Raw genomic sequence first — 15,363 nt, 5'->3', positions numbered from 1 at the left:
ATCCATACTTGGCGTGCGAAAGGACAATTTCGCCCACATATATAAGCAATTTAGATTAGCTTGTTTGTAATTTTAAAATTTAGCTGTAATTGAACAGTTTATGTTCATTTGCATATTTTACCCCTATATAAAGTCCTTGTACATTTTGGTTTTGGTAAATTTTATTGAAGAAACCATTTCATTATTATTATTATTATTATTTTGATCTCATATCGACATAATTTCTGCCTTGAAATGAAGAAATATTAAATTTTTTATCGAAATTTTCATTAGATTAACGTCTGCTATAATGTACCTATTAAATTTTTTTCAAATTCAAAAATAAAAAAGTTGAGATTTGTTGCATATCTATTGGAATATTCCACGCAAAAACCGATAGCTTTAATTTATTTGTACCGCGTTTTACAGCAAAAAAACGTATAGTGTGACTGAAATCATTATTTGAAAAAAGTTATTTATATATTGTGCAAGCAAAGTTACATGAGCTCTGTAGCTGTTGTTAGAGCCAGGAAAAACGTATGCCACATTTTTAACATCGATATTCAAAAGGTGGATAGTGGCCTAATCATTTAAAAAAATACGAGTACCTATATCAAAGTGGGCCTGAATAAATCTTTGAATTTTACATAGAAAGGTGACTGTAGAATTTTGCCTTTGCTTTTCGATATTATCATTGGGTATTGAACTCATTGATACTATTTCACACACCCTGTACTTTTTTTTTAAGTTTTATTCAGAGCGTCTGATATCTATATTAGGAGGTGTTTCAGGTATATCTGTTCATTCTAGGATCTAGAACATCCTGTACATCTTTTCGTGGTTCAAACGTCTAAAAACCTCTTATAATTTTTGATTGAGATAGAACCTGCTTAATCGAATAACTCTGTGGTATATTCTTGTATGATGAAATGGAAAAAATATATTTTTTTGTTGTATCTGGAATTATCCAGCAGCATTGTCAAAACATTTTACAGCTGTAATTGCAGTGCCTTTCGTTATGAACCGATAATAATTTTGAAAGGGTATAAGTATCGAAATAGTCTATTGTTTATTATCTGATATCACACAAACACCCTCTTTCTCATGTCAGATAGCAAATCAGGAAAAAAACGGCGCTTTTCAATAAATACATCGAGAGAGCTGATTCCATTGGATCTTTTCCAAATAAAATATCGAGCTGATACCCGTCGATGCTGCCTTTAGGCAAATCTTTTGCCACCGATAACATGGTACAAACTTTGTAATGAAATCTGCTGTTTACACAACATTTCGATGGGTATATTAGAATAGAGTTCAGAAATGTATATCTCATGTTTGCGAAACAGTGGAAATTGTTGGAAGGGATGAAGTAGAGGGAGCAGCTACTCGAAAAAGAATTTATATTTGAATTACTTGCCATAGTAACCGAATATATCGTGTGTGTTACGCTAGAAAAATCTGATCCATACCAAAAACGATTCGTAATGAACTCAACTGAAATAGAAAAATGATTGGAATCAACATGAATCAGCATAAATCAGCAATTGTTCCGGTAAAACTACGGAATATGATGAATTTAGAACAATTGAACCACTTTGGGTTATATCTTATTCATTCATTCATTGCTGTATCCCATCGCCGGGAATAAATCTACAAAAAAAAAAATGAACAGACTTATAATTTCTTAGGGCTAATTGCGACTGTGTGACCTCCTGTGACTGAATAGACCCAACTGTGACCTACAGATCCTTCCACACTCCAGGCCAGTGGCGGCCCGTCAGGGACGGCAGGGTCGGCAGTGCCGACCCAAAATTTCGCGAGCAGCAAAAATGTGAATTCTCACTTGTGTAAAATAATAATGTATTAGAAATTCTCCAAACATTAAATAGCTCTCAATAAATTTTATAAAAATATTAGGTATATGATATCTGATATCAATGGAATATGGAACTTCTTTGAAATACGCTGTTTCATTTAAATCCAACATCTACTCGGTCCGTAGACAAAATACGCTCATCTCCAATCGAGCTATGAAGACAGCGCCGCAGATGCCTTCTCTAGCGACCGAGTGACCGACCGTTCGTTCTGTTCATTCAGGTACGGCAGACTACAGCATGCCGAACCTGAATGGTAAACATATCGAAGGAGCGCTAATATCAATGAGTCAAATTGCTTCAAACTTGATTAATTTTTGTTGGAATTTCATTCGGATAACAATTAAAATTAGATAAGCCTCTTATTCAATGTTTTTTCCGCCAATATTCGATAGTTTCAGTTTCACATAACAAATTACAAGAGATCGCTGTTATTTAAAACGAATTTTTATCGTATTTGTTAATTTTTATAAACGTGAGTGCTGAATATATAATATTAATGAAATTCCGACAATTTTTTAAGAACTTTTCAAAGAATAAAGACCAAAACTATGATGAAAGTTGATATTGTTGGCTCAATACTTCGCACGGTGTAGGACATATAGGTCCGGCAGGCAGCGACCCTGCCGACCCTAGAACGCCTCTCTTCGGTAACTCGAAGAATGATCGTTCGGGAATCGGGATATCTCGATTCTATCGTTTGCGCTCGAGGTGAGTTAATTTCTCGCAATTCTCAATTTCGTTAGAATGCACTTTTGTTTGTTTTTCCAATTTTATTTTATGGATAAGCATTTTTAGAGTATTTTTATTTGTTATATATATTTTCGGTTCTTATTTTCATATTTGTTTCGAAAATATGTTTATTTTTCAAGTAGTATGCAGGGCTTAAATAGTTATTTCTCAATCATTTTTTATTTTCCGGATAATCTTCCGAGATTATTGAAACAGAAACAAAAATTTTGGCGAAACTCCACTATGAAAAACTAACGCACCGAGTGCAGTACCCCATAGTGATGTGGAAATCTGCATAATACATAGGTATAGAAAATATTTAAAAAAAAATATATATATATATCTGCCGACCCACGATAAATATGCTCCAGCCGCCACTGCTCCAGGCATGGATAGTCACCAACCAGATCTGGCCGCCGCTGTATTCTTCTCGAGTCTCCATTATAAATGTGCACCATAGGCCTCCAGTGTAACATGTCTAACTCTAGTTGTTCCCAGTTATGATTGGCATTAACTGATTTTAGGGATTTATGTAGTGTATCCTTAAACCGCTTATACCGACCTCCTGGTTTCCGGGCTCCCTCTGTCAATTCGCCATACAGAGCTATTTTTGGGAGTCTTGTGTCTTGCATCCTTAGAATGTGGCCGCTCCATCTGAGTCGGGCCCTCGTTGTCTCAATTGTTGTACAACTCGCGCGTTGCAAGACTTCTGCATTCGAAACTTTGTGGAACCATCTGATGTGCATTATCTGTTTTAGATGACGTTGTTGCGTTTGTTCAAGCTGTTTAATATGTCGCCTGTAGGGCGTCCAGCTTTGTAAACAGCTGTTTTGGTCTTCAGATTGAGGTCGTGATTTTGAAACACTCTGACCTTTAGCTTCCAGAATGCCCGTGATGCCGAATTGATACGGTTGTATATTTCCGTGTCTAGGTTGGCCCTAGTATTTATGAAGCTTCCCAAGTATTTGAACTGCTCGACCTGTTCTAGAGTTTCATTCTCCAGGCTGATATGTGTTTGAAGGCTTTCTGGCGGACTTATCAGGATTTTGGTTTTGTCGATATTGAGTCTAAGACCTAAAGCTTCGTATATATGTTTCTAGGTGTCCAGCATTATCTGTAGATCCTCTGAGCTTCTAGCAATAAGTGCGCAGTCGTCTGCATATTGAAGTTCCGTGATAAACTTTGAACGGGTTTTTGCTCTGAGGCGCTTCAGGTTAAGTAGGCTTCCATCAAATCTGAATCTTATTTCAACACCTTTTACAGGCGTAATCATGTCAGAAAATATTGAACAGTAAAGGCGGTAGCACGCAGCCTTGTTTTATTCCAGAGTTGCTTAAGAAATGGTCGGTTGTAGAGCCGTTATGATGTATTCTAGCAGTGTTGTTGGTATGAAGGCTTTTACACACTGCTAATAATTTTTCGGGTACTCCAAGGCGTCCCATGATTTTCCATAGCGCTCTCCGATTCACCGAGTCGAAGGCCTTACTTAAATCGATGAAGGCTGTATAGATCCTTGATTGTTGTTCACGGACCTTCTCTTGCAGCTGTCGTAGTGTGAAAATCAGGTCCACCGTACCTCGATTTGGCCGAAATATCTTATATCGGTACATCACTACCCCATCTACCTCTTGTTGAAATCAGTTCATATAACTTCAAAATTGATCAACGCATGCATAGCATTTTTTCTTCTGAAGTCACAGTAGGATGAATTCACCCTGATTTTAACGACAAAATTGAATCTGTTCAGGCCTCTCACTCTTATTTAGTCACCTTGACCACTCATTTTAGTTTTACTCCCATAAATTTATTATTTCTAGTTCCTCAGTCTTCCACTTCCATGATGCCATAAGCACTATTTCAGTGTCACTAGGATTCTGTCTTTAATCATTTTTTTGAGCAGGGAAATTTGGAATACTTCATTGCAAACTAAGCAATCAGGTGATAATATATGGGACACCTGTATATATTTGCTGATTGGGTATGAGGTTGAAAATGAAAATGAAGTTCCTCACTCAAACCCTCCAAAATATCCATCAAGAAACTTTTAAATCTATAATGAGCAGAGAAAAGATACTTAAAGCCCGACATCCCAAGGCTTCCGAAAACATGTTAGAAGCTTGAACGATTTGATGGAAATATTTCACGTTTCTGTTAGCGGAAGCGTCAACTTTTCCCGGCATTCTCCATAACTTTAAAAGCCACCCCTATAAAAATTAGCGAGCCTTCGATTATAAAGGCAGGATGAAAATTCCGCTCGAACTGAAAATTTGATTATTTTCTCGTTGTGGGTAGGTACTTGCACTCAGGATATTTGAAATTCAAATTTAATTCTGGGATAAGAATTAAGCAGATTACGGGGTTGAGAATATCTGGAATTCCAGAGCATGGATAATTCTGTATATTTTCTCCATTTATTAATTTTTTCGCGCTTTTTTATTTTTTCAAGAATTCCAAAACATTTGAGAGAATAATAAAGACGAATAACCCCTATTGGGGTTGGCAATTTCTACTTGATAGTTTTTGTCCATGAAAATGTCTGTTGAAAATACGTGAAGAAAGAACAGATTGTTTGCAAAACAAATCATGTTACCATCCAAATTATCTCACTGCTGTATCTTTAGTCTATTTCTAGTAAATATATGTTTAAAAACACTATCATTCTGGATAGAGCAAGAAATATTATCTCGCTTTGAACATTTCAACATTGAACTTCGTCTCAGTCAAAGCTGTGTGATGTTTCGGATGTTGATTAATGTTGGAATACCTGCGGAAAGAAGAAATTATGTTGAATTCATTAATTACCAGCCGAGGTCTCTGCTCTTTGTGGCCGGTGAAAATTAATTTCTGAATATATAATGATTATCCTGTGGACCCATTTCGAAATAAATGGATGTCCCCAAATATAATTGGTAGGGGAAGCAGAGTTTATGAATAGCTATATCAAATATTGGGCTTAAACAGGAGACAGGGGGTACTCGAGGAATTGGAGATTTTCAAACTCAACCCTTCTTTAGAGCCCTCGAACGTCTCTAACACGTATTTTGTCCTCCATTTATTCAGCTCATTCTCGTAGTTCTTGAAGTGATGACTCGGCGACGGTTTGCTTTTGTTTTGTCTTTCGTTGTTTGGTTATGTGCTCTCTGTTTCCTGTTCTTTTATCTTTGTCCTCAGTGACTTTTTTGTTATCTAGTCTTTTGAACAATTGATTTTGTGGTTTTGGATCCCGAATTTTGATGATTTTCCTATTAAACATGTGAGTGAAGGCGCAGCTATATATCAAATAGGTGTATTATTTAGATTAAAGGATGTAGAGAAATTGATTATATGAGGTCTTTTTCTCTTATTTATTTCATTTTGTCGAACTGATTAGGGTCTTCTTCAGGACTATAAAAATCATAAAATTAACATAAAAACCAAGTACATGTGAAAACTCAACACATACACATTGTTGCATGTGGCCTGTTTCACACTCATGCTGCACTTTCAGATTGTCTCCTGATTTTTTACACAGTGTATTTCGGTATGAGTTGTATGAGTTTTATATGTACTCGGTTCTAATGTTAATTTTATGTTTTTTAGAGCCCTGAAGAAGACCCTAATCAGGGTAGAAACGTCGACAAATAAATAAGAGAAAAAGACCTTATATAATCAATTTCCCTACACCCCTTAATCTAAAGAATAATATATACACCTTTCTGGGAATTACACTAGTTCAAATAGGTATACTTATATAGCAATTTGTAACTACTTGCATTATTCCATATCTTTGTGAGAAAAATAAGCATTTTTCAAAGTCTTAATACAACTTGTAGAACGAATTTTATTTCTGGCATAGACGAGGTATTTTATTTGCATAATAGGTCGCTTTCCTACAATATCCCAATATCGCAGAGAATGGTGGATGCTATTGAAGTTTCGAACACACCAGATGTGTTTCCCGAATATTTTCTCATTCATTGGAGGGAAAATCTTGACATTCCAATATGCATTTCAGCTGAAAAATATATTCGGACGATGAACGAATATTCTCGTTTTGAATTCTGTGGAGTTTTCGCTCATTCTTTACATACCCGTGGTTTCGAGCGAAACAGGTAGGAATGCATTTCTTCTTCAGTTCGATAAAGAAGTTTTATACCCCCAACTCCCTCATTGTACTAAGAGAGGTTGCGGCGAAGAAAGTGAATGAAACTTCGAAATTTTCCCGTTGAAGTTTGTTGTTCATTTATGTTATGTAAACTTATTGGAATGCGAAAACGAACTCGAAATTCGGAAGTATTCAGAAAATTATCTGGTGCGCACATTTCAGAGCCATGGTATCGTTTCTGGACTGCTGAAAGTTTCAACCAATGGTTAGTTGGCAGGAATTTTAAGCTGCTGCTTACTATATAGATATTATTGCCATGTATTTCATTCATTAAATTGAACTCATTCTATTATTAGTTCAATTATGGATCTTCGGCCATATCAATTCATTAATTTGAACAATAGATAATGGAAAAATGATGGCTTTAACAGGAAGGCAATGAATACAATGATAAGAATCAATTTAGATACATACCACCCGCCGATATGAATATGAACAAGTTACGATCTGAATTTAACTATAGCCAATATGCCATTGTCAGGACAACTAAATGGAGAATGTCCCACCTAAGAAGAGCAGATGCTGACCATGGTTTCGGTCTCATTACTCTCATTTGACCTCGTCAAGGTAGCACAGATTCTTCTCCGCTGGAAAAACACTTGGAATTGATTGACCCTAATTGAATACAGGTAGTCGCTTCTGAGTATTATCAATTAGGACTCGAGGTCGAGCGCCATCTAGTATGAAACGGATCTGCTGCAATCCCCCCAGATTGAAACCCAGATGAAGACAATGGCAATGTCCCATATTTCTCATAAATCTGAGGGGGAGGATTGAACCGGATCTCCTTCCATAGTGGATGTCGCTCGAGTACTACTCGATAATACTCAGAAGCGACTACCAGTATTTAATTAGGGTCCATCAATTCCAAGCATTTTTCCATCGGAGAAGAAGCTCTGTTGCCCTGATGAGGTCAAATGTTACCAAAACCATGGTCAGCATCCGATTTTCTTCGGTGGAACATTCTCTATTTAGGTGTCTTGACGATGGCAAACTGGCTAGTCCACTTCAGATCGTAACACTTATTGTTAATATTCATATCGGCGGGTGGTATGCATCTGAATTAATTCTTATAAGTATAAATAATGTTCTGTTATTTGAGCACCAAAATGAAATCTACAGAACTATTTGTTTTCTTCATAAACCTAAATTAGCTTTGCTTCCACTGCCAACGAAAGAACAAGACACTACTTTTCATTAAAAGTTTGCGTCCAGGAGAACCTGAACCTGTCGGCCCACTAGATAATGGAGGGAGGCGACAGAGAAGATTTTATCCATTCGTGTTCGGCTGAAAATTCTCTGGCGTTGCCTGGATTGATTGCCTCACATTTGTACGGAAATAGGCGTTCGCAGCAGTGTTCGACAGGTCTCCAAATGGCTTTTCTAAATCCAGTTGTTCGAAGACGAGCGTGAAAGTCTTCAAATTCGGACTATTCGCCTGACATCAACTCAGGAGTGCAGCGGATCATGCGACCTTAATTTATATTCCTGAGATTAGCGAGGGGGAAATTCAGAATCCTGAAGGTTTTTTCCGCACGGATAAAATTGAGCACCTACAACTGTGACAATGCCGAAGCAAAATATAAACTGATGTTTTAGAATTCTTTCGCTGAGTTGTTTGGCTGCCACAGAAAATTGAAACACGCTTTAACTTTTATTTTGATTACTTGTGAAGATCGAAAAATTGGAGTATCCAGCCATCATCAAGTACCTTTATTTAAAAGGGTAGTAGCTTCTGAGTATTATGAAGTAGTACTCGAGCGCCATCCAGTATGAAAACGAGATCCGGTACAATCCCCTTTGAGTACTACTCTATAATACTCAGAAGCGCCTACCAGTATTTAATTAGCGTCCATCAATTCCAAGCATTCTTCTATCGGAGAAGGAGCTGTGTAAACGAGAGTTTCGCAATAAATTGAAAGAAAGAAGATGTCCACCGGAATTGTGAAAATCGAAAAATTGGACTATCGAGCCATCATCAAGTGTATTTAAAAGGGTTAAGAGGTAAGCAGATTAAGAAGATATGCTTAATACCCTTGGTGATCAATGTCCTTCGTATGCGACCGTGAAAAATTGGACTGCAAGCTTCAAAAGAGGTAAATTTTCCATTGAAGATGATGACCGATCGGGAAGACCAGTTTCTGTGCCAGTCCCCGAAAATATTGAATCAGTTCATGACATGATTTTATCAGACCGTCGAATTGGGCTAAAACGGATATCTGAAGCACTGAATATTTCATACGAACACGTTCATCATATAGTTCACGTCAATTTGGACATGAGAAAAATTGCTGCAAAATGGATCCCCAAATGCGTGCAAGGGTAAAAGCATCGCTTTCGATCTGTGCTCGATTTGAATACGATTTAGACTTCTTAAATCGAATTGTTGCTATGGATGAGGCTTGGGTACATTTCTACGATCCAGAAACAAACCAACAATCGATGGAATGGCGACACTCTGGTTCTCCAAGAGCTAAGAAGTTTCGTGTCCAAAAATCTGCTGGAAAAGTTCTTGCTTCAGTTTTTTGGGATTGCCATGGAGTAATAATGATTGATTTTTTGGATAAGGATAGAACAATAAACGGAGATTACTATTCGATATTACTGACCACTCTACGGGAAAACATTCAAGAGAAAAGACGCGGAAAGCTATCCAATGGTGTTTTGTTTTTGCAGGAAAACGCCTCTGGGCACAATTCTCATGTTGTCATGAGAAACATTCGTGATTTAGGTTTTGAATTACTAGAACACCCCCTTATTCACCATATTTGGCTCCATCCGACTATCATCTCTTTCCTCAACTGAAAAAAAAGTTCAAAAGGTCGTAAATTTTCTTCCAACGAGGAGGTAATAAAAGCTGTGGAGGTCTGGTTTGCAGAGCAAGAAGAAACATTTTTTTTTGAAAGGTCTAGAGACTTTTGCAATAAAATATTTTGACATTGAAATTTTGTTTGGTTGTATAGTAGGCTAAAAATTTTTCAATATATCCTCGTATAATGCGCCTTTTTCGACTAATTTGATATTAAAAATTAAAAATATCTGTGAAATTCGAAAAATTCGGTCAAAGTACCCACTTTGACCGAATGAAACTCTTTTTGAAAGTTCCACAGATGTGCAGTGTCTTTGAGTATTCAACCCATGGGTAGTGTCACAGATTTAGCTAAAGGGTGTTTCAAATTACGCGGTTTTTTTTAAAAATGAATAAAACACATAATTTGCAATCGTTTTCAAAAACTTTTTATTGGTAATTGAAGTATCAGTTATGACATTTATGTACGAAAAATAATATCTGCCAAATGGCCTCCTCTTGCTGCTCTACAGACGTCTTCTCTTTTGTTTAAATTTTCAATGAAATGTTGACATAATTAAAGCTCTAACTCACTGATGACACGAATTATTTCATTTTTTAGTTCAGGAAGCGATTGTGGATTATTCTTAGACCTGGCTTCTCACATAACCCCCAAAGAAAATAGTCCAACGATGTCAAATCACATGATCTTCGTGGCCAATTGACATCAGCGTTTCTGGAGATTATTCGTCCCGGAAATTATTGTTTCAATAAATCAATTGTGTCATTTGCAAAGTGAGGTGTAGCGCCATCCTGTTGAAACCAAATGTCCTCTTTACCAATATTTATTAATTCAGGGCACAAAAATTCGATTATCACCGAACCGGACTCTTGAAATTTTTTAATAATTCGACCAACAGTGCTTTCAGATGAACGATTATGTAAACCATAAAATTCACGTAATATTCTAAAAACACTTTTCACTGAACGCTGTTTTTCATGAAATAATTTAACAATCTGAACGCGTTGTTGTATCGTGTACGAAGCCATTTTTATAAATGTCGTACATCATACTTTTTAAATGTAAAAATACCCAGACAAAGTCGGTGCGCCATCTATATTTTATTTATTCTTGAAAAAAACCGCCCAATTTGAAACCCTTTAGTTATTCTGAAGGTAATTTTCAATTTTGTTTTTCGAGGGGTGGCACAGTTCATTATGAAAACTTAAAATGACTATATATTTTTATTGGGGCTGAATCGGAAAAAAATGGTATAGGAAAAAAAATGTTTCCTGTGATCTCAAAAATTTACTGTTAAAATATTTGTACGAGTCGAAGATTCACCTTGTGTACGTATGAATCAAGTAACAGATTTTTTTTTCTCGTGAAACTCCTTTGTTTCCTCACTGTAATACGTGAGTATTACACTAGTTTCGTACCAAGAACACTACTTACTCTTCAAGAACATCGCAAAAAACCGCCAAATAAAGTTTTTTTTTTATTATTTATACATTTAAACTACAACTGGTTAGAAATTATGATTGAATTAAATACAGGGTGTGAATTATGAATTTTACACATTTCTATATGGAGGCATTAAAAGGGAACCATCCTGTATATTTCGAGCCGAAAAAAGTCTCAATTCTGTTCGGCCGGCCTCAAACACTCTAATTTCTGAAAGGAGTACCACCGGAAAGTTTCAGGGTAGCTTGGGGTTCCCAAACTGCCGGTAAAGTTCGTTAATGGGCAAAATCTGGCAGTTACGAAGTTGCATGCCATCATGAATTTTTTCTCGCAATATTCAAAATATACCTACCAATTCAATTGATTTGAGACTCAGTTGACACGAAATTTGTGCAAAATAGAAAGATTGAATCAGTAGAAAAACATGTAGATATGTCATGCAAGAAACCATTCTCCAGATGAGAGATTTGTTTTCTTCGGCTTCCAAGTAGCATTCGGAGTTCAGTATCTGCATGAGTGACCGCTGCGGTAATGACCATGTCAGTATTCCCAGTTTTTAAATTTCCTTATGAATCAGAGGTATAGAAATATGTCTCTTTCAAGAATTCAATTGAAACCTCTTGCTCTTGCCGAGATGTAATTCCGAATCCAGAAAAGGGTCCCACAAAAGCAATGCTCATTGTCAAACCGCAGTTATCTCGGGAACTTTTCGAACTGCATAGCCGTTCGTTGTCATGTTGACTCGCTATTTTTCAATATATGTACTACAGAAAGCAATTTGTTGGGACGTATCTGAGTAAAAAGAGATAGGGTCGCAAATTGAAAATAAATGAGTTTTTCATATTTGCATGGTGGGTTGGACGGGTTTTGTACAGAAATGCGTTACGTCTTTGTACCTCATACGAATATAAAATTCGTTTCAGCTTTATAATATAACATATAACCTTCCACCCGAATGGAAGTATTGAAAAGGTTTCAAATCCACGTTAATTTTCAATAAGAATTAATTCACACGTATACAAACTGCTGATATGTATATCAACAAGTGTTGAGATCATTATACAATGCTCTGGTACAGTCACAGTTGTCATATGGAATAATTGGTTGTATGGTGTACTAGACTGCCATAAAAAAGATCGGATGTCATTCAAAGATATCTTGAAAGTGATCCATAAAAGGAAGATATCCTTCCTCACGAAAGCACTTTATGAGTTGGCCAGAGTACCCGTTGTCAAGCAACTCTTTGCACACAGGATCCTTTTGAATGTTTTTGAGGGAAAAATAGTTGTCAAAAAAAGCAGTATCAACACCAAACAAGAGCAATGGCACGTGCTTTTGAACGTCCAAGATCAATTAAGAGAATAGGTCAGAGATGCTGCATTGCCCCTAGATTATTTGATTTAGTTCCCCAAGAATTAGAGAATAAAAAGGATAAAATTTCCGATGAAAGAGCACTAAAAAATAGATAATGAATAATGCACAAAGGTACACAGGATAATAAAAAACTGTTTAAAAAAATGTGTATCTAATTATGCTCGGATTTGACAAAAATATTCCAATGTAACTGAATATGTAACGATTAGGTTTTGTAGAATTCGAAATGTACATGGCTATATGATACAGATTGTACTCGTGTCATTTCAGTTTTTCTTTTTTTTTCTGATTGTCCATTCATCACCATCCTATGTTCATGAAAATTTTCAATTTGAGGTTTACATAAATTCAGATTTTTCATAGCCATATGTACCTACTTATTAATCGTTCAATTAAGAAATTTCAATTTGAACTACAAGCTTCGTTACTCTGAAACTCTAAATCACAGTTGAATAGGGTCAAATTAAGTCAATTACATGATATTATAAATCAACATTGATCGAATTTTTGAAATCTTTGAACAATTATATAACTAAATGTACCTATAAGCCTAAAACTCATAGTAGAGATATCAGGATGCAAATTCTTACATTTTTTTCATTACAATGTATAATATATCATGAAGAATATGATACCACTCAAAATCGATAGTTTTGATTTATTTGTAATCGTTACATAATGTAACAGAAATCGTTATTCTGAAAAGCACTAAGTACAAGAATATTATTTTGGTATTTTAATGAGAGCATTCATTCATGCTAGGACACCCTGTATAGAATACTTGAAACTGGATCTGCTATTGATCACTAGAGTGTATACTTTTCTAATTGATTAATTAGGGGGTTTTGAGTCCAATGCAGATAGATTCAAAGAGAAACTTCTTGGAACTATATTAATCCTGTACCTACAAGCGGAATTCACCCTTCACTCAGAAACTGAAGTATGTCACTCGAAATTCTTCGTTGAGGACCATTTGTTCTTTCTGAAATTACATCGTTCCATTTTCTCTGTCCCCAGTCTCCCTGGATAATTCTGATAAATTTTGTAACGGCTCCATGAAGATACCATTTTGTTCCTAGAGGACTAAAGGTGTCTTATGAAGCGCAGGAGCACTTAGGAAGACAGACATAAATTGCATTAGATATTGAAATTTATTGAAACACTTTGTGCATCTGTAGCACGGATGTATTTCAGAATTTATCATTCTGTTCTGAGAGAATTCGCGGAAATCACATTTTCCATATTATCTAGGAGCCTGAGTATAATTGCCTGAGGTCTAGAAGTCATAAAGACGATTCGCATGATATTCCAGGAAAATATGACTCGTGGAGTGTTCTTTTATCTATCAATTTCGAGGTTACGACATTATTCTGTGAGCTTTTCCTCTCATTTCAAAACTTGAATGCCATCCAATAAAAAGGTCGTACAGATAAGGCAAGAATCGATTTGGTAAAATACTCGTATAATGCAGTGAAAGACTTAACTTTCAGATGTTCCATTTTCCAATTGAGTACCTATCTAGTAAGTTGAGAAGATAGGAAAACTCTTTTTGAAATGACACCTTAATTGAATAGTTGGGTAGTAACTTGGAATTTCGTAGTTACATTGCGAAATAAATCTCAATTTCCAAAAAGTTCTCGAATATCTACTAAGGTGTGATTCAATCTGCTGGATTCACATATTTACCGTTTTCACAATTCGATGTAAATGGAACCCCGTAAAGGTAGCAGAACCACCTCAGATTTTCTTTGCCATAACTAAAGGGGAAGTATAGTACATACGATTCGAGCTCAAGACTGCGTCACATCTTTGAGCAATAGCCTGAATTACGTACTGACTCAGTTGAAAAGTAGAAATTACCACGTGTGAGGTAATATTGAATAATTTCAGCGTAATTTTGTCATATATCGCTATGAAAATCTTTGCAATATATAAACAATTGAATCGCCGATGTCAGAGAACTTGTGCTAATACTTCCATGAGGATGAATTTTGCGATGGTCGGTATTCAGGGCAAAATTAGGTGATGGGAACAAACGGCTTTTTTTTAATCGATTCTGTTAGCTTCATGGTAAAGTTACCTAACCGAAAATCGATTTTGATTACACCAAATCTTAAGGATAATTTTCAGGATAAGGCAGGCAAAAACCAATATTCTGAAAAAGAAGTATATCCAGGAAAATCAAAAGTAAATTTGAAACATGGGTCTGAAATCATGGTGTAATCATATTATAACAAAAGGTATTTGGGAACTCGGCAAAAGGGATATTTTAATCAAACAACCATTGGCAAACTCATCTATATTTCGGAGCTAGGATTGGCCCCTTCATCAGTATGCATTAAGGCCAATCCTAGCTCCGAAATAAAGATGAGTTTGCCAATGGTTGTTTGATTAAAATATACCTTACCTATACTTATTGTTACAGTGAAGTTAATAAGGCAACAATCCTCATTTATACAATGAGGACATATTATTCATTAGAATTAGCACCTTTAAAAAGTAAATCATGACGTACTATCCTCGAATACTTTGATATTTTAATGGGTCCTGTCAGCCCAAACTCAAAGACAGGAGAGCTCTCATCACAAATATTTTGATAGATTTGAAAAATGACGGGAGTTTTTTTTAGAATCAAAGTTTCTTGGCAATTCTTATCACTGAACTTATCAATTAGCCCAGTTTTATTATATCGAGAGATTTTTGAATATGTAATACGAGTTTTGAGCCTGAAATCAGGAGAATTGAGCTCTACTTTAAGCTAGCAGAATATTTCTGCTACTCCATTTCATCAAGGTTGAACCATTGACATTTCACAAAGCAGAATGTTTCTGAATTAATCGTAATATAATGGTTCAAATTTTCGAAACAATGAGTTTATCTGGCTTTCGATGCGTATATTGAATATTCGTTTTTCATTGGCTGAACAATTGATTTTCCGAGTAGGTACATCAAAGATTGTATTACGCGTATCAGTTTTTTCGATACAAAACAGGCTGGCACAGTTGGA

The 15,363-nt window shown here is 35.9% G+C and overlaps 1 protein-coding gene across 2 annotated transcripts in view; it reads left to right on the top strand.

The window, feature by feature from the left end:
- Positions 1–15,363, top strand: part of LOC123313383 (serine/threonine-protein kinase 32A) — a 78,983-nt gene that overhangs the window by 18,287 nt on the left and 45,333 nt on the right. The window lies entirely within an intron of this gene.

Source organism: Coccinella septempunctata, chromosome 5, assembly GCF_907165205.1.
Source record: "Coccinella septempunctata chromosome 5, icCocSept1.1, whole genome shotgun sequence".
NCBI classification, from domain to species: domain Eukaryota; kingdom Metazoa; phylum Arthropoda; class Insecta; order Coleoptera; family Coccinellidae; genus Coccinella; species Coccinella septempunctata.
Note: the sequence above shows the minus strand (reverse complement) of the source record. Positions and strands in the feature narration are given on the sequence as shown.